We start from the raw sequence: 27,038 nt of genomic DNA, 5'->3' as shown, positions 1-27,038 counted from the left end.
AGCTAGGTGAAGGACGGCTTTCACACACACTTATCTCTCTGAACTGAGCATGTGGAGAGACGTTAGTTCATCAGCCACAAAGGGAACTGGTTGCAGGAGAAACTATTACTCTGGGTTTTCAGTCTGTTTCCAAGTGTCTTTTAGAATTTCCTGCATTTTTCACTGTAAAACCGAGTTGGAGCTAGTACCTCCCCATATATATGTATGGAGTGGAGTTTGCAACTGAAGAGAAACTTTGTATTCCCAACAAGCTAGGTGAAGTACGGCTGTCACACACACATATCTCTCAGAACTGAGCATGTTGAGAGACGTTCGTTCATCTTGCACAAATGGAATGGTTTGCAGAAGAAATTTTTCTCTGGTTTCTCAGTATGTTTCCTAGTTCCGGTATGAAATTCTTGCAGTTTTCACTGAAAAACCGAGTTGGAGCTAGTACCTCCCCATATATATGTACGGAGTGGAGTTTGCAACTTAAAAGAAACTTTGTGTTCCCAACAAGCTAGGTGAAGGACGGCTTTCACACACACTTATCTCTCAGAACTGAGCATGTGGAGAGACGTACGTTCATCTAGCACAAAGGGAACGGGTTGCAGGAGAAACTTTTCTCTGGTTTCTCAGTCTGTTTCCTAGTGCCGGTTTGAAGTTCCTGCAGTTTTCACTGTAAAACCGAGTTGGAGCTAGTACCTCCCCATATATATGTATGGAGTGGAGTTTGCAACTGAAGAGAAACTTTATGTTCCCAACAAGCTAGTTGAAGGACGGCTTTCACACACACTTATCTCTCAGAACTGAGCATGTGGTTAGACGTTCGTTCATATAGCACAAAGGGAACGGGTTGCAGGTGAAACTTTTTCTCTGGTTTCTCAGTCTGTTTCCTAGTGCCGGTTTGAAGTTCCTGCAGTTTTCACTGTAAAACCGAGTTGAAGCTAGTACCTTCCCATATATATGTATGGAGTGGAGTTTGCAACTGAAGAGAAACTTTGTGTTCCCAACAAGCTAGTTGAAGGACGTCTTTCACACACACTTTTCTCTCAGAACTGAGCATGTGGAGAGACGTTAGTTCATCAGCCTCAAAGGGAACTGGTTGCAGGAGAAACTTTTCTCTGGTTTCTCAGTCTGTTTCCTAGTGCCGGTTTGAAGTTCCTGCAGTTTTCACAGTAAGAACGAGTTGGATCTAGTCCCTCCACATATATATGTATCGAGTGGAGTTTGCAACTGAAGAGAAACTTTGTGTTCCCAAAAAGCTAGGTGAAGGACGCCTTTCACACACACATATTTCTCAGATCTGAGCATGTGGAGAGACTTTCTTTCATTTAGCACAAATGGAACGGGTTGCAGGAGAAACTTTTCTCTGGGTTCTCAGTCTGTTTCCTAGTGCCGGTTTGAAGTTCCTGCAGTTTTCACTGTAAAACCGAGTTGGAGCTAGTACCTCCCCATATATATGTATGGAGTGGAGTTTGCAACTGAAGAGAAACTTTATGTTCCCAACAAGCTAGTTGAAGGACGGCTTTCACACACACTTTTTTCTCAGAACTGAGCATGTGGAGAGATGTTAGTTCATCAGCCTCAAAGGGAACTGGTTGCAGGAGAATCTTTTACTCTGGGTTTTCAGTCTGTTTCCTAGTGCCGTTTAGATTTTCCTGAATTTTTCACTGTAAAACTGAGTTGGAGCTTGTACCTCCCCATATATATGTATGGAGTGGAGTTTGCAACTGAAGAGAAACTTTGTGTTCCCAACAAGCTAGGTGAAGGCGCCTTTCACACACACATATTTCTCAGATCTGAGCATGTGGAGAGACTTTCTTTCATCTAGCACAAATGGAACGGGTTGCAGGAGAAACTTTTCTCTGGTTTCTCAGTCTGTTTCCTAGTGCCGGTTTGAAGTTCCTGCAGTTTTCACTGTAAAACCTAGTTGGAGCTAGTACATCCCCATATATATATATGGAGTGGAGTTTGCAACCTAAGAGAAACTTTGTTTTCCCAAAAAGCTAGGTGAAGGACCCCTTTCACACACAATTATCTCTCAGAACTGAGCATGTGGAGAGACGTTCGTTCATCTAGCACAAAGGGAACGGGTTGCAGGAGAAACTTTTCTCTGGTTTCTCAGTCTGTTTCCTAGTGCCGGTTTGAAGTTCCTGCAGTTTTCACTGCAAAACCGAGTTGGAGCTTGTACCTCCCCATACATATGTACGGAGTGGAGTTTGCAACTTAAAAGAAACTTTGTGTTCCCAACAAGCTAGGTGAAGGAAGGCGTTCACACACACTTATCTCTCAGAACTGAGCATGTGGAGAGACGTTCGTTCATCTAGCACAAAGGGAACGGGTTGCATGAGAAACTCATACTCTGGTTTCTCAGTCTGTTTCCTAGTGCCGGTTTGAAGTTCCTGCAGTTTTCACTGTAAAACAGAGTTGGAGCTAGTACCTCCCCATATATATGTATGGAGTGGAGTTTGCAACTGAAAAGAAACTTTGTTTTCCCAACAAGCTAGGTGAAGGACGGCTTTCACACACACTTATCTCTCAGTAATGAGCATGTGGAGAGACGTTCGTTCATCTAGCACAAAGGGAACGGGTTGCAGGAGAAACTTTTACTCTGGTTTCTCAGTCTGTTTCCTAGTGCCTGTTTGAAGTTCCTGCAGTTTTCACTGCAAAACCGAGTTTGAGCTTGTACCTCCCCATATATATGAATGGAGTGGAGTTTGCAACCTAAGAGAAACTTTGTGTTCCCAACAAGCTAGGTGAAGGACAGCTTTCACACTCACTTATCTCTCAGAACTGAGCATGTGGTTAGACGTTCGTTCATATAGCACAAAGGGAACGGGTTGCAGGTGAAACTTTTTCTCTGGTTTCTCAGTCTGTTTCCTAGTGCCGGTTTGAAGTTCCTGCAGTTTTCACTGTAAAACCGAGTTGAAGCTAGTACCTTCCCATATATATGTATGGAGTGGAGTTTGCAACTGAAGAGAAACTTTGTGTTCCCAACAAGCTAGTTGAAGGACGTCTTTCACACACACTTTTCTCTCAGAACTGAGCATGTGGAGAGACGTTAGTTCATCAGCCTCAAAGGGAACTGGTTGCAGGAGAAACTTTTCTCTGGTTTCTCAGTCTGTTTCCTAGTGCCGGTTTGAAGTTCCTGCAGTTTTCACAGTAAGAACGAGTTGGATCTAGTCCCTCCACATATATATGTATCGAGTGGAGTTTGCAACTGAAGAGAAACTTTGTGTTCCCAAAAAGCTAGGTGAAGTACTGCTTTCACACACACATATCTCTCAGAACTGAGCATGTGGAGAGACGTTCGTTCATCTTGCACAAATGGAACGGGTTGCAGAAGAAACTTTTCTCTGGTTTCTCAGTATGTTTCCTAGTGCCGGTATGAAATTCCTGCAGTTTTCACTGAAAAACCGAGTTGGAGCTAGTACCTCCCCATATATATGTACGGAGTGGAGTTTGCAACTTAAAAGAAACTTTGTGTCCCCAACAAGCTAGGTGAAAGACGGCTTTCACACACACTTATCTCTCAGAACTGAGCATGTGGAGAGACGATCGTTCATCTAGCACAAAGGGAACGGGTTGCAGGAGAAACTTTTACTCTTGTTTCTCAGACTGTTTCCTAGTGCCGGTTTGAAGTTCCTGCAGTTTTCACTGTAAGACCGAGTTGGATCTTGTCCCTCCACATATATATGTATCGAGTGGAGTTTGCAACTGAAGAGAAACTTTGTGTTCCCAAAAAGCTAGGTGAAGTACTGCTTTCACACACACATATCTCTCAGAAATGAGCATGGGGAGAGACGTTCGTTCATCTAGCACAAATTGAACGGGTTGTAGGAGAAACTTTTCTCTGGTTTCTCAGTTTGTTTCCTAGTGCCGGTTTGAAGTTCCTGCAGTTTTCACTGTAAGACCGAGTTGGATCTTGTCCCTCCACATATATATGTATCGAGTGGAGTTTGCAACTGAAGAGAAAATTTGTGTTCCCAAAAAGCTAGGTGAAGTACTGCTTTCACACACACATATCTCTCAGATCTGAGCATGTGGAGAGACTTTCGTTCATCTAGCACAAATTGAACGGGTTGTAGGAGAAACTTTTCTCTGGTTTCTCAGTCTGTTTCCTAGTGCCGGTATGAAATTCCTGCAGTTTTCACTGTAAAACCGAGTTGGAGCTAGTACCTCCCCATATATATGTACGGAGTGGAGTTTGCAACTTAAAAGAAACTTTGTGTTCCCAACAAGCTAGGTGAAGGACGGCTTTCACACACACTTATCTCTCAGAACTGAGCATGTGGAGAGACGTTCGTTCATCTAGCACAAAGGGAACGGGTTGCAGGAGAAACTTTTACTCTGGTTTCTCAGTCTGTTTCCTGGTGCCGGTTTGAAGTTCCTGCAGTTTTCACTGTAAAATCGAGTTGCAGCTAGTACCTCCCCATATATATGTATGGAGTGGAGTTTGCAACTGAAAAGAAACTTTGTTTTCCCAACAAGCTAGGTGAAGGACGGCTTTCACACACACATATTTGTCAGATCTGAGCATGTGGAGAGACTTTCGTTCATCTAGCACAAATGGAACGGGTTGCAGGAGAAACTTTTCTCTGTTTTCTCAGTCTGTTTCCTAGTGCCGGTTTGAAGTTCCTGCAGTTTTCACAGTAAGAACGAGTTGGATCTAGTCCCTCCACATATATATGTATCGAGTGGAGTTTGCAACTGAAGAGAAACTTTGTGTTCCCAAAAAGCTAGGTGAAGTACTGCTTTCACACACACATATCTCTCAGAACTGTGCATGTGGAGAGACGTTCGTTCATCTTGCACAAATGGAACGGGTTGCAGAAGAAACTTTTCTCTGGTTTCTCAGTATGTTTCCTAGTGCCGGTATGAAATTCCTGCAGTTTTCACTGAAAAACCGAGTTGGAGCTAGTACCTCCCCATATATATGTACGGAGTGGAGTTTGCAACTTAAAAGAAACTTTGTGTTCCCAACATGCTAGGTGAAGGACGGCTTTCACACACACTTATCTCTCAGAACTGAGCATGTGGATAGACGTTCGTTCATCTAGCACAAAGGAAACGGGTTGCAGGAGAAACTTTTACTCTGGTTTCTCAGTCTGTTTCCTAGTGCCGGTTTGAAGTTCCTGCAGTTTTCACTGTAAAACCGAGTTGGAGCTAGTACCTCCCCATATATATGTATGGAGTGGAGTTTGCAACTGAAGAGAAACTTTGTGTTCCCAACAAGCTAGGTGAAGGACGCCTTTCACACACACATATTTCTCAGATCTGAGCATGTGGAGAGACTTTCTTTCATCTAGCACAAATGGAACGGTTTGCAGGAGAAATTTTTCTCTGGTTTCTCAGTCTGTTTCCTAGTGCCGGTTTGAAGTTCCTGCAGTTTTCACTGTAAGACCGAGTTGAATCTTGTCCCTCCACATATATATGTATCGACTGGAGTTTGCAACTGAAGAGAAACTTTGTGTTCCCAAAAAGCTAGGTGAAGTACTGCTTTCACACACACATACCTCTCAGAACTGAGCATATTGAGAGACGTTCGTTCATCTAGCACAAATTGAACGGGTTGTAGGAGAAACTTTTCTCTGGTTTCTCAGTCTGTTTCCTAGTGCCGGTATGAAATTCCTGCAGTTTTCTCTGTAAAACCGAGTTGGAGCTAGTACCTCCCCATATATATGTATGGAGTGGAGTTTGCAACTTAAAAGAAACTTTGTGTTCCCAAAAAGCTAGGTGAAGGACGGCTTTCACACACACTTATCTCTCAGAACTGAGCATGTGGAGAGACGTTCGTTCATCTAGCACAAAGGGAACGGGTTGCAGGAGAAACTTTTACTCTGGTTTCTCAGTCTGTTTCTTAGTGCCGGTTTGAAGTTCCTGCAGTTTTCACTGTAAAACCGAGTTGGAGCTAGTACCTCCCCATATATATGTATGGATTGGAGTTTGCAACTGAAGAGAAACTTTGTGTTCCCAACAAGCTAGGTGAAGGACGCCTTTCACACAAACATATTTCTCAGATCTGAGCATGTGGAGAGACTTTCTTTCATCTAGCACAAATGGAACGGGTTGCAGGAGAAACTTTTCTCTGGTTTCTCAGTCTGTTTCCTAGTGCCGGTTTGAAGTTCCTGCAGTTTTCACAGTAAGAACGATTTGGATCTAGTCCCTCCACATATATATGTATCGATTGGAGTTTGCAACTGAAGAGAAACTTTGTGTTCCCAAAAAGCTAGGTGTAGTACTGCTTTCACACACACATATATCTCAGAACTGAGCATGTGGAGAGACGTTCGTTCATCTTGCACAAATGGAACGGGTTGCAGAAGAAACTTTTCTCTGGTTTCTCAGTATGTTTCCTAGTGCCGGTATGAAATTCCTGCAGTTTTCACTGAAAAACCGAGTTGGAGCTAGTACCTCCCCATATATATGTACGGAGTGGAGTTTGCAACTTAAAAGAAACTTTGTGTTCCCAACAAGCTAGGTGAAGGACGGCTTTCACACACACTTATCTCTCAGAACTGAGCATGTGGAGAGACGTTCGTTCATCTAGCACAAAGGGAACGGGTTGCAGGAGAAACTTTTACTCTGGTTTCTCAGTCTGTTTCCTAGTGCCGGTTTGAAGTTCCTGCAGTTTTCACTGTAAAACCGAGTTGGAGCTAGTACCTCCCCATATATATGTATGGAGTGGAGTTTGCAACTGAAGAGAAACTTTGTGTTCCCAACAAGTTAGGTGAAGGACGCCTTTCACACACACATATTTCTCAGATCTGAGCATGTGGAGAGACTTTCTTTCATCTAGCACAAATGGAACGGGTTGCAGGAGAAACTTTTCTCTGGTTTCTCAGTCTGTTTCCTAGTGCCGGTTTGAAGTTCCTGCAGTTTTCACTGTAAGACCGAATTGGATCTTGTCCCTGCACATATATATGTATCGAGTGGAGTTTGCAACTGAAGAGAAACTTTGTGTTCCCAAAAAGCTAGGTGAAGTACTGCTTTCACACACACATATCTCTCAGAACTGAGCATGTGGAGAGACGTTCGTTCATCTAGCACAAATTGAACGGGTTGTAAGAGAAACTTTTCTCTGGTTTCTCAGTCTGTTTCCTAGTGCCGGTATGAAATTCCTGCAGTTTTCACTGTAAAACCGAGTTGGAGCTAGTACCTCCCCATATATATGTACGGAGTGGAGTTTGCAACTTAAAAGAAACTTTGTGTTCCCAACAAGCTAGGTGAAGGACGGCTTTCACACACACTTATCTCTCAGAACTGAGCATGTGGAGAGACGTTCGTTCATCTAGCACAAAGGAAACGGGTTGCAGGAGAAACTTTTACTCTGGTTTCTCAGTCTGTTTCCTAGTGCCGGTTTGAAGTTCCTGCAGTTTTCACTGTAAAACCGAGTTGGAGCTAGTACCTCCCCATATATATGTATGGATTGGAGTTTGCAACTGAAGAGAAACTTTGTGTTCCCAACAAGCTAGGTGAAGGACGGCTTTCACACACACTTATCTCTCTGAACTGAGCATGTGGAGAGACGTTAGTTCATCAGCCACAAAGGGAACTGGTTGCAGGAGAAACTATTACTCTGGGTTTTCAGTCTGTTTCCTAGTGTCGTTTAGAATTTCCTGCAGTTTTCACTGTAAAACCGAGTTGGAGCTAGTACCTCCCCATATATATGTATGGAGTGGAGTTTGCAACCTAAGAGAAACTTTGTATTCCCAACAAGCTAGGTGAAGGACGGCTGTCACACACAGTTATCTCTCAGAACTGAGCATGTGGAGAGACGTTCGTTCATCTTGCACAAATGGAATGGTTTGCAGAAGAAACTTTTCTCTGGTTTCTCAGTATGTTTCCTAGTGCCGGTATGAAATACCTGCAGTTTTCACTGAAAAACCGAGTTGGAGCTAGTACCTCCCCATATATATGTACGGAGTGGAGTTTGCAACTTAAAAGAAACTTTGTGTTCCCAACAAGCTAGGTGAAGGACGGCTTTCACACACACTTATCTCTCAGAACTGAGCATGTGGAGAGACTTACGTTCATCTAGCACAAAGGGAACGGGTTGCAGGAGAAACTTTTACTCTGGTTTCTCAGTCTGTTTCCTAGTGCCGGTTTGAAGTTCCTGCAGTTTTCACTGTAAAACCGAGTTGCAGCTAGTACCTCCCCATATATATGTATGGAGTGGAGTTTGCAACTGAAGAGAAACTTTGTGTTCCCTACAAGCTAGGTGAAGGACGCCTTTCACACACACATATTTCTCAGATCTGAGCATGTGGAGAGACTTTCTTTCATTTAGCACAAATGGAACGGGTTGCAGGAGAAACTTTTCTCTGGTTTCTCACTCTGTTTCCTAGTGCCGGTTTGAAGTTCCTGCAGTTTTCACTGTAAGACCAAGTTGGATCTTGTCCCTCCACATATATATGTATCGAGTGGAGTTTGCAACTGAAGAGAAACTTTGTGTTCCCAAAAAGCTAGGTGAAGTACTGCTTTCAGACACACATATCTCTCAGAACTGAGCATGTGGAGAGACGTTCGTTCATCTAGCACAAATTGAACGGGTTGTAGGAGAAACTTTTCTCTGGTTTCTCAGTCTGTTTCCTAGTGCCGGTATGAAATTCCTGCAGTTTTCACTGTAAAACTGAGTTGGAGCTAGTACCTACCCATATATATGTACGGAGTAGAGTTTGCAACTTAAAAGAAACTTTGTGTTCACAACAAGCTAGGTGAAGGACGGCTTTCACACACACTTATCTCTCAGAACTGAGCATGTGGAGAGACGTTCGTTCATCTAGCACAAATTGAACGGGTTGCAGGAGAAACTTTTACTCTGGTTTCTCAGTCTGTTTCCTAGTGCCGGTTTGAAGCTCCTGCAGTTTTCACTGTAAAACCGAGTTGGAGCTAGTACCTCCCCATATATATGTATGGAGTGGAGTTTGCAACTGAAGAGAAACTTTGTGTTCCCAACAAGCTAGGTGAAGGACGGCTTTCACACACACTTATCTCTCTGAACTGAGCATGTGGAGAGACGTTAGTTCATCAGCCATAAAGGGAACTGGTTGCAGGAGAAACTATTACTCTGGGTTTTCAGTCTGTTTCCTAGTGTCGTTTAGAATTTCCTGCAGTTTTCACTGTAAAACCGAGTTGGAGCTAGTACCTCCCCATATATATGTATGGAGTGGAGTTTGCAACTGAAGAGAAACTTTGTGTTCCCAACAAGCTAGGTGAATTACGGCTGTCACACACACATATCTCTCAGAACCGAGCATGTGGAGAGACGTTCGTTCATCTAGCACAAATGGAACGGGTTGCAGGAGAAACTTTTCTCTGGTTTCTCAGTCTGTTTCCTAGTGCCGGTTTGAAGTTCCTGCAGTTTTCACTGTAAAACCGAATTCGAGCTAGTACCTCCCCATGTATATGTACGGAGTGGAGTTTGCAACTGAAGAGAAACTTTGTGTTCCCAACAAGCTAGGTGAAGGACGCCTTTCACACACACATATTTCTCAGATCTGAGCATGTGGAGAGACTTTCTTTCATTTAGCACAAATGTAACGGGTTGCAGGAGAAAATTTTCTCTGGTTTCTCAGTCTGTTTCCTAGTGCTGGTTTGAAGTTCCTGCAGTTTTCACTGTAAGACCAAGTTGGATCTTGTCCCTCCACATATATATGTATCGAGTGGAGTTTGCAACTGAAGAGAAACTTTGTGTTCCCAAAAAGCTAGGTGAAGTACTGCTTTCACACACACATATCTCTCAGAACTGAGCATGTGGAGAGACGTTCGTTCATCTAGCACAAATTGAACGGGTTGTAGGAGAAACTTTTCTCTGGTTTCTCAGTCTGTTTCCTAGTGCCGGTATGAAATTCCTGCAGTTTTCACTGTAAAACCGAGTTGGAGCTAGTACCTCCCCATATATGTGTACGGAGTGGAGTTTGCAACTTAAAAGAAACTTTGTGTTCCCAACAAGCTAGGTGAAGGACGGCTTTCACACACACTTATCTCTCAGAACTGAGCATGTGGAGAGACGTTCGTTCATCTAGCACAAAGGGAACGGGTTGCAGGACAAACTTTTACTCTGGTTTCTCAGTCTGTTTCCTAGTGCCGGTTTGAAGTTCCTGCAGTTTTCACTGCAAAACCGATTTTGTGCTAGTACCTTCCAATATATATGTATGGAGTGGGGTTTGCAACTGAAGAGAAACTTTGTGTTCCCAACAAGCTAGGTGAAGGACGGCTTTCACACACACTTATGTCTCTGAACTGAGCATGTGGAGAGACGTTAGTTCATCAGCCATAAAGGGAACTGGTTGCAGGAGAAACTATTACTCTGGGTTTTCAGTCTGTTTCCTAGTGTCGTTTAGAATTTCCTGCAGTTTTCACTGTAAAACCGAGTTGGAGCTAGTACCTCCCCATATATATGTATGGAGTGGAGTTTGCAACTGAAGAGAAACTTTGTGTTCCCAACAAGCTAGGTGAATTACGGCTGTCACACACACATATCTCTCAGAACCGAGCATGTGGAGAGACTTTCGTTCATCTAGCACAAATGGAACGGGTTGCAGGAGAAACTTTTCTATGGTTTCTCAGTCTGTTTCCTAGTGCCGGTTTGAAGTTCCTGCAGTTTTCACTGTAAAACCGAGTTCGAGCTAGTACCTCCCCATGTATATGTACGGAGTGGAGTTTGCAACTGAAGAGAAACTTTGTGTTCCCAACAAGCTAGGTGAAGGACGCCTTTCACACACACATATTTCTCAGATCTGAGCATGTGGAGAGACTTTCTTTCATTTAGCACAAATGTAACGGGTTGCAGGAGAAAATTTTCTCTGGTTTCTCAGTCTGTTTCCTAGTGCTGGTTTGAAGTTCCTGCAGTTTTCACTGTAAGACCAAGTTGGATCTTGTCCCTCCACATATATATGTATCGAGTGGAGTTTGCAACTGAAGAGAAACTTTGTGTTCCCAAAAAGGTAGGTGAAGTACTGCTTTCACACACACATATCTCTCAGAACTGAGCATGTGGAGAGACGTTCGTTCATCTAGCACAAATTGAACGGGTTGTAGGAGAAACTTTTCTCTGGTTTCTCAGTCTGTTTCCTAGTGCCGGTATGAAATTCCTGCAGTTTTCACTGTAAAACCGAGTTGGAGCTAGTACCTCCCCATATATATGTACGGAGTGGAGTTTGCAACTTAAAAGAAACTTTGTGTTCCCAACAAGCTAGGTGAAGGACGGCTTTCACACACACTTATCTCTCAGAACTGAGCATGTGGAGAGACGTTCGTTCATCTAGCACAAAGGGAACGGGTTGCAGGAGAAACTTTTACTCTGGTTTCTCAGTCTGTTTCCTAGTGCCGGTTTGAAGTTCCTGCAGTTTTCACTGCAAAACCGATTTTGTGCTAGTACCTTCCAATATATATGTATGGAGTGGGGTTTGCAACTGAAGAGAAACTTTGTGTTCCCAACAAGCTATGTGAAGGACGGCTTTCACACACACTTATCTCTCAGAACTGAGCATGTGGAGAGACGTTCGTTCATCTAGCACAAAGGAAACGGGTTGCAGGAGAAACTTTTACTCTGGTTTCTCAGTCTGTTTCCTAGTGCCGGTTTGAAGCTCCTGCAGTTTTCACTGTAAAACCGAGTTGGAGCTAGTACCTCCCCATATAAATGTATGGAGTGGAGTTTGCAACTGAAGAGAAACTTTGTGTTCCCAACAAGCTAGGTGAAGGACGGCTTTCATACACACTTATCTCTTAGAACTGAGCATGTGGAGAGACGTTAGTTGATCAGCCACAAAGGGAACTGGTTGCAGGAGAAACTATTACTCTGGGTTTTCAGTCTGTTTCCTAGTGTCGTTTAGAATTTCCTGCAGTTTTCACTGTAAAACCGAGTTGGAGCTACTACCTCCCCATATATATGTATGGAGTGGAGTTTGCAACTGAAGAGAAACTTTGTGTTCCCAACAAGCTATGTGAAGGACGGCTGTCACACACAAATATCTCTCAGAACTGAGCATGTGGAGAGACGTTCGTTCATCTAGCACAAATGGAACGGGTTGCAGGAGAAACTTTTCTCTGGTTTCTCAGTCTGTTTCCTAGTGCCGGTTTGAAGTTCCTGCAGTTTTCACTGTAAAACCGAGTTCGAGCTAGTACCTCCCCATGTATATGTACGGATTGGAGTTAGCAACTTAAAAGAAACTTTGTGTTCCCAACAAGCTAGATGAAGGACGGCATTCACACACACTTATCTCTCAGAACTGAGCATGTGGAGAGACGTTCGTTCATCTAGCACAAAGGGAACTTGTTGCAGGGGAAACTTTTACTCTGGTTTCTCAGTCTGTTTACTAGTGCTGATTTGAATTTCCTGCAGTTTTCACTGTAAAACCGAGTTGGAGCTAGTACCTCCCCATATAAATGTATGGAGTGGAGTTTGCAACTGAAGAGAAACTTTGTGTTCCCAACAAGCTAGGTGAAGGACGGCTTTCATACACAATTATCTCTTAGAACTGAGCATGTGGAGAGACGTTAGTTCATCAGACACAAAGGGAACTGGTTGCAGGAGAAACTATTACTCTGGGTTTTCAGTCTGTTTCCTAGTGTCGTTTAGAATTTCCTGCAGTTTTCACTGTAAAACCGAGTTGGAGCTAGTACCTCCCTATATATATGTATGGAGTGGATTTTGCAACTGAAGAGAAACTTTGTGTTCCCAACAAGCTAGGTGAAGGACGGCTGTCACACACACATATCTTTCAGAACTGAGCATGTGGAGAGACGTTCGTTCATCTAGCACAAATGGAACGTGTTGCAGGAGAAACTTTTACTCTGGTTTCTCAGTCTGTTTCCTAGTGCCGGTTTGAAGTTCCTGCAGTTTTCACTGTAAAACCGAGTTCGAGCTAGTACCTCCCCATGTATATGTACGGAGTGGAGTTTGCAACTTAAAAGAAACTTTGTGTTCCCAACAAGCTAGGTGAAGGACGGCATTCACACACACTTATCTCTCAGAACTGAGCATGTGGAGAGACGTTCGTTCATCTAGCACAAAGGGAACGGGTTGCAGGGGAAACATTTACTCTGGTTTCTCAGTCTGTTTACTAGTGCTGATTTGAATTTCCTGCAGTTTTCACTGTAAAACAGAGTTGGAGCTAGTACCTCCCCATATAAATGTATGGAGTGGAGTTTGCAACCTAAGAGAAACTTTGTGTTCCCAAAAAGCTAGGTGAAGGACGGCTTTCATACACACTTATCTCTAAGAACTGAGCATGTGGAGAGACGTTAGTTCATCAGCCACAAATGGAACTGGTTGCAGGAGAAAGATTTACTCTGGGTTTTCAGTCTGTTTCCTAGTGTCGTTTATAATTTCCTGTAGTTTTCACTGTAAAACCGAGTTGGAGCTAGTACCTCCCCATATATATGTATGGAGTGGAGTTTGCAACTGCAGAGAAACTTTGTGTTCCCAACAAGATAGGTGAAGGACGGCTTTCACACACAAATATCTCTCAGAACTGAGCATGTGGAGAGACGTTCGTTCATCTAGCACAAATGGAACGGGTTGCAGGAGAAACTTTTCTCTGGTTTCTCAGTCTGTTTCCTAGTGCAGGTTTGAAGTTCCTGCAGTTTTCACTGTAAAACCGAGTTCGAGCTAGTACCTCCCCATATATATGTACGGAGTGGAGTTTGCAACTTAAAAGAAACTTTGTGTTCCCAAAAAGCTAGGTGAAGGACGGCTTTCACACACACATATCTCTCAGAACTGAGCATGTGGAGAGACATTCGTTCATCTAGCACAAATGGAAATGGGATGCAGGAGAAACTTTTCTCAGGATTCTCAGTCTGTTTCCTAGTGACGGTTTGAAGTTTCTGCAGTTTTCACTGTAAAACCGAGTTGGAGCTAATACCTCCCCATATATATGTATGGAGTGGAGTTTGCAACTGAAAAGAAACTTTGATTTCCCAACAAGCTAGGTGAAGGACGGCTTTCACACACACTTGTCTCTCAGAACTGAGCATGTGGAGAGACGTTCGTTCATCTAGCACAAATGGAACGGGTTGAAGGAGAAACTTTTACTCCGGTTTCTCAGTCTGTTTCCTAGTGCCGGTATGAAGTTCCTTCACTTTTCACTGTAAAACCGAGTTTGAGCTAGTACCCTCCCATATATATGTATGGAGTGGAGTTTGCAACTGAAGAAATCTTTGTGTTCCCAACAAGCTAGGTGAAGGACGGCTTTCACAAACACTTATTTCTCAGAACTGAGCATGTGGAGAGACGATCGTTCATCTAGCACAAAGGGAACGGGTTGCAGGAGAAACTTTTACTCTGGTTTCCCAGTCTGTTTCCTAGTGCCGGTTTGAAGTTCCTGCAGTTTTCACTGTAAAACCGCGTTGGATCTAGTCCCTCCCCATATATATGTATGGAGTGGAATTTGCAACTGAAGAGAAACTTTGTGTTCCCAAAAAACTAGGTGAAGGACGGCTTTCACACACACATATCTCTCAGAAATTAGCATGTGGAGAGACGTTCGTTCATTTGCACAAATTGAACGGGTTGCAGGAGAAACATTTCTCTGGTTTCTCAGTCTGTTTCCTAGTGCCGTTATGAAGTTCCTGCAGTTTTCACTGTAAAACCGAGTTGGAGCTAGTACCTCCCCATATATATGTACGGAGTGGAGTTTGCAACTTAAAAGAAACTTTGTGTTCCCAACAAGTTAGGTGAAGGACGGCTTTCACACACACTTATCTCTCAGAACTGAGCATGTGGAGAGACGTTCGTTCATCTAGCAAAAACGGAACGGGTTGCAGGAGAAACTTTTACTCTGGTTTCTCAGTCTGTTTCCTAGTGCCGTTATGAAGTTCCTGCAGTTTTTACTGTAAAACCGAGTTGGAGCTAATACCTCCCCATATATATATATGGAGTGGAGTTTGCAACCTAAGAGAAACTTTGTGTTCCCAAAAAGCTAGGTGAAGGACGGCTTCCACACACACTTTTCTCTCAGAACTGAGCATGTGGAGAGACGTTCGTTCATCTAGCACAAAGGGAACGGGTTACAGGAGAAACTTTTACTCTGGTTTCTCAGTCTGTTTCCTAGTGCCGGTTTGAAGTTCCTGCAATTTTCACTGCAAAACCGAGTTGGAGCTAGTACCTCCCCATATATATATATGGAGTGGAGTTTGCAACATAAGAGAAACTTTGTGTTCCCAACAAGCTAGGTGAAGGACGGCTTTCACACACACTTATCTCTCAGAACTGAGCATGAGGAGAGACGTTCGTTCATCTAGCACAAAGGGAACGGGTTGCAGGAGAAACTTTTACTCCAGTTTCTCAGTCTGTTTCCTAGTGCCTGTTTGAAGTTCCTGCAGTTTTCACTGTAAAACCGAGTTGGAGCTAGTTCCTCCCCATATATATGTATGGATTGGAGTTTGCAACTGAAGAGAAACTTTGTGTTCCCAAAAAGCTAGGTGAAGGACGGCTTTCACACACACTTATCTCTCAGAACTGAGCATGTGGAGAGACGTTCTTTCATCTAGCACAAAGGGAACGGGTTGCAGTAGAAACTTTTACTCTGGTTTCTCAGTCTGTTTCCTAGTGCCGGTTTGATGTTCCTGCAGTTTTCACTGTAAAACCGAGTTCGAGCTAGTACCTCCCCATATATATGTACGGAGTGGAGTTTGCAACTTAAAAGAAACTTTGTGTTCCCAACAAGCTAGGTGAAGGACGGCTTTCACACACACTTATCTCTCAGAACTGAGCATTTGGAGAGACGTTCGTTCATCTAGCACAAAGGGAACGGGTTGCAGGAGAAACTCTTACTCTGGTTTCTCAGTCTGTTTCCTAGTGCCGGTTTGAAGTTCCTGCAGTTTTCACTGTAAAACCGAGTTGGAGCTAGTACATCCCCATATATATGTATGGAGTGGAGTTTGCAACTGAAGAGAAACTTTGTGTTCCCAAAAAGCTAGGTGAAGGACGGCTTTCACACACACATATCTCTCAGAAATGAGCATGTGGAGAGACGTTCGTTCATCTAGCACAAATGAAACTGGATGCAGGAGAAACTTTTCTCTGGTACTCAGTCTGTTTCCAAGTGCCGGTTTGAAGTTTCTGCAGTTTTCACTGTAAAACCGAGTTGGAGCTAGTACCTCCCCATATATATGTATGGAGTGGAGTATGCAACTGAAAAGAAACTTTGTTTTCCCAACAAGCTAGGTGAAGGACGGCTTTCACACACACTTATCTCTCAGAAATGAGCATGTGGAGAGACGTTCGTTCATCTAGCACAAAGGGAACGGGTTGCAGGAGAAACTTTTACTCTGGTTTCTCAGTCTGTTTCCTAGTGCCGGTTTGAAGTTCCTACAGTTTTCACTGCAAAACCGAGTTGGAGCTAGAACCTCCCCATATATATGTATGGAGTGGAGTTTGAAACTGAAGAGAAACTTTGTCTTCCCAACAAGCTAGGTGAAGGACGGCTTTCACACACAATTAACTCACAGAACTGAGCATTTGGAGAGACGTTCATTCATCTAGCACAAAGGGAACGGGTTGCAGGAGAAACTTTTACTCTGGTTTCTCAGTCTGTTTCCTAGTGCCGGTTTGAAGTTCCTGCAGTTTTCACTGTAAAACCGAGTTGGAGCTAGTACCTCCCCATATATATATATGGAGTGGAGTTTGTAACCTAAGAGAAACTTTGTGTTCCCAAAAAGCTAGGTGAAGGACGGCTTTCACACACACTTATCTCTCAGAACTGAGCATGTGGAGAGACGTTCGTTCATCTAGCACAAATGGAGCGGTTTGCAGGAGAAACTTTTACTCTGGTTTCTCAGTCTGTTTCCTAGTGCCGGTTTGAAGTTCCTGCAGTTTTCACTGAAAAACCGAGTTTGAGCTTGTACCTCCCCATATATATATATGGAGTGGAGTTTGCAACCTAAGAGAAAATTTGTGTTCCGAAAAAGGTAGGTGAAGGACGGCTTTCACACACACTTATCTCTCAGAACTGAGCATGTGGAGAGACGTTCGTTCATCTAGCACAATGGGAACGGGTTGCAGGAGAAACTTTTACTCTGGTTTCTCAGTCTGTTTCCTAGTGCCGGGTTGATGTTCCTGCAGTTTTCACTGTAAAACCGTGTTAGAGCTAGTAACACCCAATATATATGTATGGAGTGGAGTTTGCAACTGAAGAGAAACTTTGTGTTCCCAACAAGCTAGGTGAAGGACGGCTTTCACACACACTTATCTCTAAGAACTGAGCATGTGGAGAGACGTTCGTTCATCTAGCACAAAGGGAACGGGTTGCAGGAGTAACTTTAACTCTGGTTTCTCAGTCTGTTTCCTAGTGCCGGTTTGAAGTTCCTGCAGTTTTCACTGTAAAACCGAGTTGGAGCTAGTACGTCCCCATATATATGTATGGAGTGGAGTTTGCAACTGAAGAGAAACTTTGTGTTCCCAACAAGCTAGGTGAAGGACGGCTTTCACACACAATTATCTCTCAGAACTGAGCATGTGGAGAGACGTTCGTTCATCTAGCACAAAGGGAAAGGGTTGCAGGAGAACCATTTACTCTGGTTTCTCAGTCTGTTTCCTAGTGCCGGTTTGAAGTTCCTGCAGTTTTCACTGTAAAACCGAGTTGGAGCTAGTACCTCCCCATATATATATATTGAGTGGAGTTTGGAACTGAAGAGAAACTTTGTGTTCCCAAAAAGCTAGGTGAAGGACGGTTTCTCACTCACACTTATCTCTCAGAACTGAGCATGTGGAGAGACGTTCGTTCATCTAGCACAAAGGGAACGGTTTGCAGGAAAACTTTAACTCTGGTTTCTCAGTCTGTTTCCTAGTGTCGGTTTGAAGTTCCTGCAGTTTTCACTGTAAAACCGAGTTGGAGCTAGTACCTCCCCATATATATGTATGGAGTGGAGTTTGCAACTGAAGAGAAACTTTGTGTTCCCAACAAGCTAGGTGAAGTACGGCTTTCACACACACATATCTCTCAGAACTGAGCATGTGGAGAGACGTTCGTTCATCTAGCACAAAGGGAACGGGTTGCAGGAGAAACTTTACTCTGGTTTCTCAGTCTGTTTCCTTGTGCCGGTTTGAAGTTCCTGCTGTTTTCACTGTAAAACCGAGTTGGAGCTAGTACCTCCCCATATATATGTATCGAGTGGAGTTTGCAACTGAAGAGAAACTTTGTGTTCCCAACAAGCTAGGTGAAGGACGGCTTTCACACACACATATCTCTCAGAACTGAGCATGTAGAGAGACGTTCTTTCATCTAGCACAAAGGGAACGGGTTGCAGGAGAAACTTTTACTCTGGTTTCTCAGTCTGTTTCCTAGTGCCGGTTTGAAGTTCCTGCCGTTTTCACTGCAAAACCGTGTTGCAGCTAGTTCCTCCCCATATATATGTATTTAGTGGAGTTTGCAACTGAAGAAAAACTTTGTGTTCCCAACAAGCTAGGTTAAGGCGGCTTTCACACACACTTATCTCTCAGAACTGAGCATGTGGAGAGACGTTCGTTCATCTAGCACAAAGGGAACGGGTTGCAGGAGAAACTTTACTCTGGTTTCTCAGTCTGTTTCCTTGTGCCGGTTTGAAGTTCCTGCTGTTTTCACTGTAAAACCGAGTTGGAGCTAGTACCTCCCCATATATATGTATCGAGTGGAGTTTGCAACTGAAGAGAAACTTTGTGTTCCCAACAAGCTAGGTGAAGGACGGCTTTCACACACACATATCTCTCAGAACTGAGCATGTAGAGAGACGTTCTTTCATCTAGCACAAAGGGAACGGGTTGCAGGAGAAACTTTTACTCTGTTTTCTCAGTCTGTTTCCTAGTGCCGGTTTGAAGTTCCTGCAGTTTTCACTGCAAAACCGTGTTGCAGCTAGTTCCTCCCCATATATATGTATTTAGTGGAGTTTGCAACTGAAGAAAAACTTTGTGTTCCCAACAAGCTAGGTTAAGGACGGCTTTCACACACACTTATCTCTCAGAACTGAGCATGTGGACAGACGTTCGTTCATCTAGCACAAAGGGAACGTGTTGCAGGAGAAACTTTAACTCTGGTTTCTCAGTCTGTTTCCTAGTGTCGGTTTGAAGTTCCTGCAGTTTTCACTGTAAAACCGAGTTGGAGCTAGAACCTCCCCATATATATGTATGGAGTGGAGTTTGCAACTGAAGAGAAACTTTGTGTTCCCAACAAGCTAGGTGAAGGACGGCTTTCACACACACTTATCTCTCAGAACTGAGCATGTGGAGAGACGTTCGTTCATCTAGCACAAATGGAACGGGTTGCAGGAGAAACTTTACTCTGGTTTCTCAGTCTGTTTCCTAGTGCCGGTTTGAAGTTCCTGCTGTTTTCACTGTAAAACCGAGTTGGAGCTAGTACCTCCCCATATATATGTATCGAGTGGAGTTTGCAACTGAAGAGAAACTTTGTGTTCCCAACAAGCTAGGTGAAGGACGGCTTTCACACACACATATCTCTCAGAACTGAGCATGTGGAGAGACGTTCGTTCATCTAGCACAAATGGAACGGGTTGCAGGAGAAAATTTTCTCTGGTTTCTCAGTCTGTTTCCTAGTGCCGGTTTGAAGTTCCTGCAGTTTTCACTGTAAAACCGAGTTGGAACTAGTACCTCCCCATATATACGTATGGAGTGGAGTTTGCAACTGAAGAGAAACTTTGTGTTCCCAAAAAGTTGGTGAAGGACGGCTTTCACACACACTTATCTCTCAGAAATGAGCATGTGGTGAGACGTTCGTTCATCTAGCACAAAGGGAACGGGTTGCAGGAAAAACTTTTACTCTGGTTTCTCAGTCTGTTTCCTAGTGCCGGTATGATGTTCCTGCACTTTTCACTGTAAAACCGAGTTGGAGCTGGTACCTCCCCATAAATAAGTATGGAGTGGAGTTTGCAACTGAAGAGAAACTTTGTGCTCCCAACAAGGTAGGTGAAGGACGGCTTTCACACACACTTATCTCTCAGAACTGAGCATGTGGAGAGACGTTCGTTCATCTAGCACAAAGGGAACGGGTTGCAGGAGAAACTTTACTCTGGTTTCTCGGTCTGTTTCCTAGTGCCGGTTTGAAGTTCCTGCAGTTTTCACTGTAAAACCGAGTTGGAGCTAGTACCTCCCCATATATATGTATCGATTGGAGTTTGCAACTGAAGAGAAACTTTGTGTTCCCAACAAGCTAGGTGAAGGACGGCTTTCACACACACTTATCTCTCAGAACTGAGCATGTGGAGAGACGTTCGTTCATCTAGCACAAAGGGAACGTGTTGCAGGAGAAACTTTTACTCTGGTTTCTCAGTCTGTTTCCTAGTGCCTGTTTGAAGTTGCTGCAGTTTTCACTGTAAAACCGAGTTGGAGCTAGTACCTCCCCATATATATGTATGGAGTGGAGTTTGCAACTGAAGAGATACTTTGTGTTCCCAACAAGCTAGGTGAAGGACGGCTTTCACACTCACTTATCTATCAGAAATGAGCATGTGGAGAGACGTTCGTTCATCTAGCACAAAGGGAACGGTTTGCAGGAAAACTTTAACTCTGGTTTCTCAGTCTGTTTCCTAGTGTCGGTTTGAAGTTCCTGCAGTTTTCACTGTAAAACCGAGTTGGAGCTAGTACCTCCCCATATATATGTATGGAGTGGAGTTTGCAACTGAAGAGAAACTTTGTGTTCCCAACAAGCTAGGTGAAGTACGGCTTTCACACACACATATCTCTCAGAACTGAGCATGTGGAGAGACGTTCGTTCATCTAGCACAAAGGGAACGGGTTGCAGGAGAAATTTTACTCTGGTTTCTCAGTCTGTTTCCTTGTGCCGGTTTGAAGTTCCTGCTGTTTTCACTGTAAAACCGAGTTGGAGCTAGTACCTCCCCATATATATGTATCGAGTGGAGTTTGCAACTGAAGAGAAACTTTGTGTTCCCAACAAGCTAGGTGAAGGACGGCTTTCACACACACATATCTCTCAGAACTGAGCATGTAGAGAGACGTTCTTTCATCTAGCACAAAGGGAACGGGTTGCAGGAGAAACTTTTACTCTGGTTTCTCAGTCTGTTTCCTAGTGCCGGTTTGAAGTTCCTGCCGTTTTCACTGCAAAACCGTGTTGCAGCTAGTTCCTCCCCATATATATGTATTTAGTGGAGTTTGCAACTGAAGAAAAACTTTGTGTTCCCAACAAGCTAGGTTAAGGACGGCTTTCACACACACTTATCTCTCAGAACTGAGCATGTGGAGAGACGTTCGTTCATCTAGCACAAAGGGAACGGGTTGCAGGAGAAACTTTACTCTGGTTTCTCAGTCTGTTTCCTTGTGCCGTTTTGAAGTTCCTGCTGTTTTCACTGTAAAACCGAGTTGGAGCTAGTACCTCCCCATATATATGTATCGAGTGGAGTTTGCAACTGAAGAGAAACTTTGTGTTCCCAACAAGCTAGGTGAAGGACGGCTTTCACACACACATATCTCTCAGAACTGAGCATGTAGAGAGACGTTCTTTCATCTAGCACAAAGGGAACGGGTTGCAGGAGAAATTTTACTCTGGTTTCTCAGTCTGTTTCCTAGTGCCGGTTTGAAGTTCCTGCAGTTTTCACTGCAAAACCGTGTTGCAGCTAGTTCCTCCCCATATATATGTATTTAGTGGAGTTTGCAACTGAAGAAAAACTTTGTGTTCCCAACAAGCTAGGTTAAGGACGGCTTTCACACACACTTATCTCTCAGAACTGAGCATGTGGACAGACGTTCGTTCATCTAGCACAAAGGGAACGTGTAGCAGGAGAAACTTTAACTCTGGTTTCTCAGTCTGTTTCCTAGTGTCGGTTTGAAGTTCCTGCAGTTTTCACTGTAAAACCGAGTTGGAGCTAGAACCTCCCCATATATATGTATGGAGTGGAGTTTGCAACTGAAGAGAAACTTTGTGTTCCCAACAAGCTAGGTGAAGGACGGCTTTCACACACACTTATCTCTCAGAACTGAGCATGTGGAGAGACGTTCGTTCATCTAGCACAAATGGAATGGGTTGCAGGAGAAACTTTACTCTGGTTTCTCAGTCTGTTTCCTAGTGCCGGTTTGAAGTTCCTGCTGTTTTCACTGTAAAACCGAGTTGGAGCTAGTACCTCCCCATATATATGTATCGAGTGGAGTTTGCAACTGAAGAGAAACTTTGTGTTCCCAACAAGCTAGGTGAAGGACGGCTTTCACACACACATATCTCTCAGAACTGAGCATGTGGAGAGACGTTCGTTCATCTAGCACAAAGGGAACGGGTTGCAGGAGAAACTTTTACTCTGGTTTCTCAGTCTGTTTCCTAGTGCCGGTTTGAAGTTCCTGCAGTTTTCACTGTAAAACCGAGTTGGAGCTAGTACCTCCCCATATATATGTATCGAGTGGAATTTGCAACTGAAGAGAAACTTTGGGATCCCAACAAGCTAGGTGAAGGACGGCTTTCACACACACTTATCTCTCAGAACTGAGCATGTGGAGAGACGTTCGTTCATCTAGGACAAAGGAACGGGTTGCAGGAGAAACATTTACTCTGGTTTCTCAGTCTGTTTCCTAGTGCCGGTTTGAAGTTCCTGCAGTTTTCACTGTAAAACCGAGTTGGAGCTAGTACCTCCCCATATATATGTATCGAGTGGAGTTTGCAACTGAAGAGAAACTTTGTGATCCCAACAAGCTTGGTGAAGGACGGCTTTCACACACACTTATCTCTCAGAACTGAGCATGTGGAGAGACGTTCGTTCATCTAGCACAAAGGGAACGGGTTGCAGGAGAAACTTTTACTCTGGTTTCTCAGTCTGTTTCCTAGTGCCGGTTTGAATTTCCTGCAGTTTTCACTATAAAACCGAGTTTGGGCTAGTATCTCCGCATATATATGTATGGAGTGAAGTTTGCAACTGAAGAGAAACTTTGTATTCCCAACAAGCTAGGTGAAGGACGGCTTTCACACACACTTATCTCTCAGAACTGAGCATGTAGAGAGACGTTCTTACATCTAGCACAAAGGGAACGGTTTGCAGGAGAAACTTTTACTATGGTTTCTCAGTCTGTTTCCTAGTGCCGGTTTGAAGTTTCTGCCGTTTTCACTGCAAAACCGTGTTGCAGCTAGTTCCTCCCCATATATATGTATTTAGTGGAGTTTGCAACTGAAGAAAAACTTTGTGTTCCCAACAAGCTAGGTTAAGGACGGCTTTCACACACACTTATCTCTCAGAACTGAGCATGTGGAGAGACGTTCGTTCATCTAGCACAAAGGGAACGGGTTGCAGGAAAAACTTTTACTCTGGTTTCTCAGTCTGTTTCCTAGTGCCGGTTTGATGTTCCTGCAGTTTTCACTGTAAAACAGAGTTGGAGCTAGTACCTCCCCATAAATATGTATGGAGTGGAGTTTGCATCTGAAGAGAAACTTTGTGTTCCCAACATGCTAGGTGAAGGGCGGCTTTCAGACACACTTATCTCTCAGAACTTAGCATGTGGTGAGACGTTCGTTCATCTAGCACAAAGGGAACGGGTTGCAGGAGAAACTTTTACTCTAGATTCTCTGTCTGTTTCCTAGTGCCGGTTTGAAGTTCCTGCAGTTTTCAATATAAAGCCGAGTTGGAGCTAGTACCTCCGCATATATATGTATGGAGTGGAGTTTGTAACTGAAGAGAAACTTTGTGTTCCCAACAAGCTAGATGAAGGACGGCTTTCACACACACTTATCTCTCAGAACTGAGCATGTGGAGAGACGTTCGTTCATCTAGCACAAAGGGAACGAGTTGCAGGAGAAACTTTTACTCTGGTTTCTCAGTCTGTTTCCTAGTGCCTGTTTGAAGTTCCTGCATTTTTCACTGTAAAACCGAGTTGGAGCTAGTAACTAGCCATATATATGTATGGAGTGGTGTTGGCAACTGAAGAGAAACTTTGTATTCCCAACAAGCTAGGTGAAGGACGGCTTTCACACACACTTATCTCTCACAACTGAGCATGTGGAGAGACGTTCGTTCATCTAGCACAAAGGGAATGGGTTGCAGGAGAAACTTTAACTCTGGTTTCTCAGTCTGTTTCCTAGTATCGGTTTGAAGTTCCTGCCGTTTTCACTGTAAAACCGAGTTGGTGCTAGTACCTCCCCATATATATGTATCGAGTGGAGTTTGCAACTGAAGAGAAACTTTGTGTTCTCAACAAGCTAGTTGAAGGACGGCTTTCACACACACTTATCTCTCAGAACTGAGCATGTTGAGAGACGTTCGTTCATCTAGCACAAATGGAACGGGTTGCAGGAGAAACTTTTACTCTGGTTTCTCAGTCTGTTTCCTAGTGCCGGTTTGAAGTTCCTGCAGTTTTCACTGTAAAACCGAGTTGGAGCTAGTACCTCCCGATATATATGTATCGACTGGAGTTTGCAACTGAAGAAAAACTTTGTGTTCCCAACAAGCTAGGTGAAGGACGGCTTTCACACACACATATCTCTCATAACTGAGCATGTGGAGAGACGTTCGTTCATCTAGCAAAAAAGGGAACGGGTTGCAGGAGAAACTCTTACTCTGGTTTCTCAGTCTGTTTCCTAGTGCCGGTTTGATATTCCTGCAGTTTTCACGGTAAAACCGAGTTGGAGCTAGTTCCTCCCCATATATATGTATGGAGTGGAGTTAGCAACTGAAGAGAAACTTTGTGTTCCCAACAAGCTAGATGAAGGACGGCTTTCACACACACTTATCTCTCAGAACTGAGCATGTGGAGAGACGTTCGTTCATCTAGCAAAAAAGGGAAATGGTTGCAGGAGAAACTTTTACTCTGGTTTCTCAGTCTGTTTCCTAGTGCCTGTTTGAAGTTCCTGCAGTTTTCACTGTAAAACCGAGTTGGAGCTAGTACCTCCCCATATATATGTATCGAGTGGAGTTTGCAACTGAAGAGAAACTTTGTGATCCCAACAAGCTAGGTGAAGGACGGCTTTCACACAAAATTATCTCTCAGAACTGAGCATGTGGAGAGACGTTCGTTCATCTAGCACAAAGGGAACGGGTTGCAGGAGAAACTTTTACTCTGGTTTCTCAGTCTGTTTCCTAGTGCCGGTTTGAAGTTCCTGCAATTTTCACTGTAAAACCGCGTTGGAACTAGTACCACCCCATATAAATGTATGGAGTGGAGTTTGCAACTGAAGAGAAACTTTGTGTTCCCAACAAGCTACGTGAAGGACGGCTTTCACAGACACTTCTCTCTCAGAACTGAGCATGTGGAGAGACGTTCGTTCATCTAGCACAAAGGGAACGGGTTGCAGGAGAAACTTTTACTCTGGTTTCTCAGTCTGTTTCCTAGTGCCGGTTTGAAGTTCCTGCAGTTTTCACTGTAAAACCGAGTTGGAGCTAGTACCTCCCCATATATATGTATTTAGTGGAGTTTGCAACTGAAGAAAAACTTTGTTTTCCCAACAAGCTGGTTTAAGGACGGCTTTCACACACACTTATCTCTCAGAACTGAGCATGTGGAGAGACGTTCGTTCATCTAGCACAAATGGAACGGGTTGCAGGAGAAACTTTTACTCTGGTTTCTCAGTCTGTTTCCTAGTTCCGGTTTGATGTTCCTGCAGTTTTCACTGTAAAACCGAGTTGGAGCTAGTTCCTCCCCATATATTTGTATGGGGTGGAGTTTTCAACTGAAGAGAAACTTTGTGTTCCCAACAAGCTAGGTGAAGGACGGCTTTCACACCCACTTATCTCTCAGAACTGAGCATGTGGAGAGTCGTTCGATCATCTAGCAAAAAGGGAACGAGTTGCAGGAGAAACTTTTACTCTGGATTCTCAGTCTGTTTCCTAGTGCCTGTTTGAATTTCCTGCAGTTTTCACTGTAAAACCGAGTTGGAGCTAGTAACTAGCCATATATATGTATGGAGTGGAGTTGGCAACTGAAGAGAAACTTTGTATTCCCAACAAGCTAGGTGAAGGACGGCTTTCACACACACTTATCTCTCAGAACTGAGCATGTGGAGAGACGTTCGTTCATCTAGCACAAAGGGAACGGGTTGCAGGAGAAACTTTAACTCTGGTTTCTCAGTCTGTTTCCTAGTGTCGGTTTGAAGTTCCTGCAGTTTTCACTGTAAAACCGAGTTGGAGCTAGTACCTCCCCATATATATGTATCGAGTGGAGTTTGCAACTGAAGAGAAACTTTGTGTTCTCAACAAGCTAGGTGAAGGACGGCTTTCACACACACTTATCTCTCAGAACTGAGCATGTGGAGAGACGTTCGTTCATTTAGCACAAAGGGAACGGGTTGCAGGAGAAACTTTTACTCTGGTTTCTGAGTCTGTTTCCTAGTGCCGGTTTGAAGTTCCTGCAGTTTTCACTGTAAAACCGAGTTGGAGCTAGTACCTCCCGATATATATGTATCGAGTGGAGTTTCCAACTGAAGAGAAACTTTGTGTTCCCAACAAGCTAGGTGAAGGAGGGCTTTCACACACACTTACCTCTCAGAACTGAGCATGTGGAGAGACGTTCATTCATCTAGCACAAAAGGAAAGGGTTGCAGGAGAAACTTTTACTCTGGTTTCTCAGTCTGTTTCCTAGTGCCGGTTTGAAGTTCCTGCAGTTTTCACTTTAAAACCGAGTTGGAGCTAGATCATCCCCATATATATGTATGGAGTGGAGTTTGCAACTGAAGAGAACTTTGTGTTCCCAACATGCTAGGTGAAGGCGCTTTCACACACACTTATCTCTCAGAACTGAGCATGTGGAGAGACGTTCGTTCATATAGCACAAAGGGAACGGGTTGCAGGAAAAACTTTTACTCTGGTTTCTCAGTCTGTTTCCTAGTTCCGGTTTCATGTTCCTGCAGTTTTCACTGTAAAACCGAGTTGGAGCTAGTACCAACCCATATATTTGTATCGAGTGGAGTTTGCAACTGAAGAGAAACTTTGTGTTCCCAACAAGCTAGGTGAAGGAAGGCTTTCACACACACTTATCTCTCAGAACTGAGCATGTGGTGAGACTTTCGTTCATCTATCACAAAGGGAACGGGTTGCAGGAGAAACTTTTACTCTGGTTTCTCTGTCTGTTTCCTAGTGTCGGTTTGATGTTCCTGATGATTTCACTGTAAAACCGAGTTGGAGCTAGTACCTCCCCA

This window comes from Camelus bactrianus, chromosome 31 (genome assembly GCF_048773025.1).
Source record: "Camelus bactrianus isolate YW-2024 breed Bactrian camel chromosome 31, ASM4877302v1, whole genome shotgun sequence".
NCBI classification, from domain to species: Eukaryota; Metazoa; Chordata; class Mammalia; order Artiodactyla; family Camelidae; genus Camelus; species Camelus bactrianus.
The sequence above is the reverse complement of the archived record's forward strand: the minus strand, read 5'-3'. Positions refer to the sequence as shown.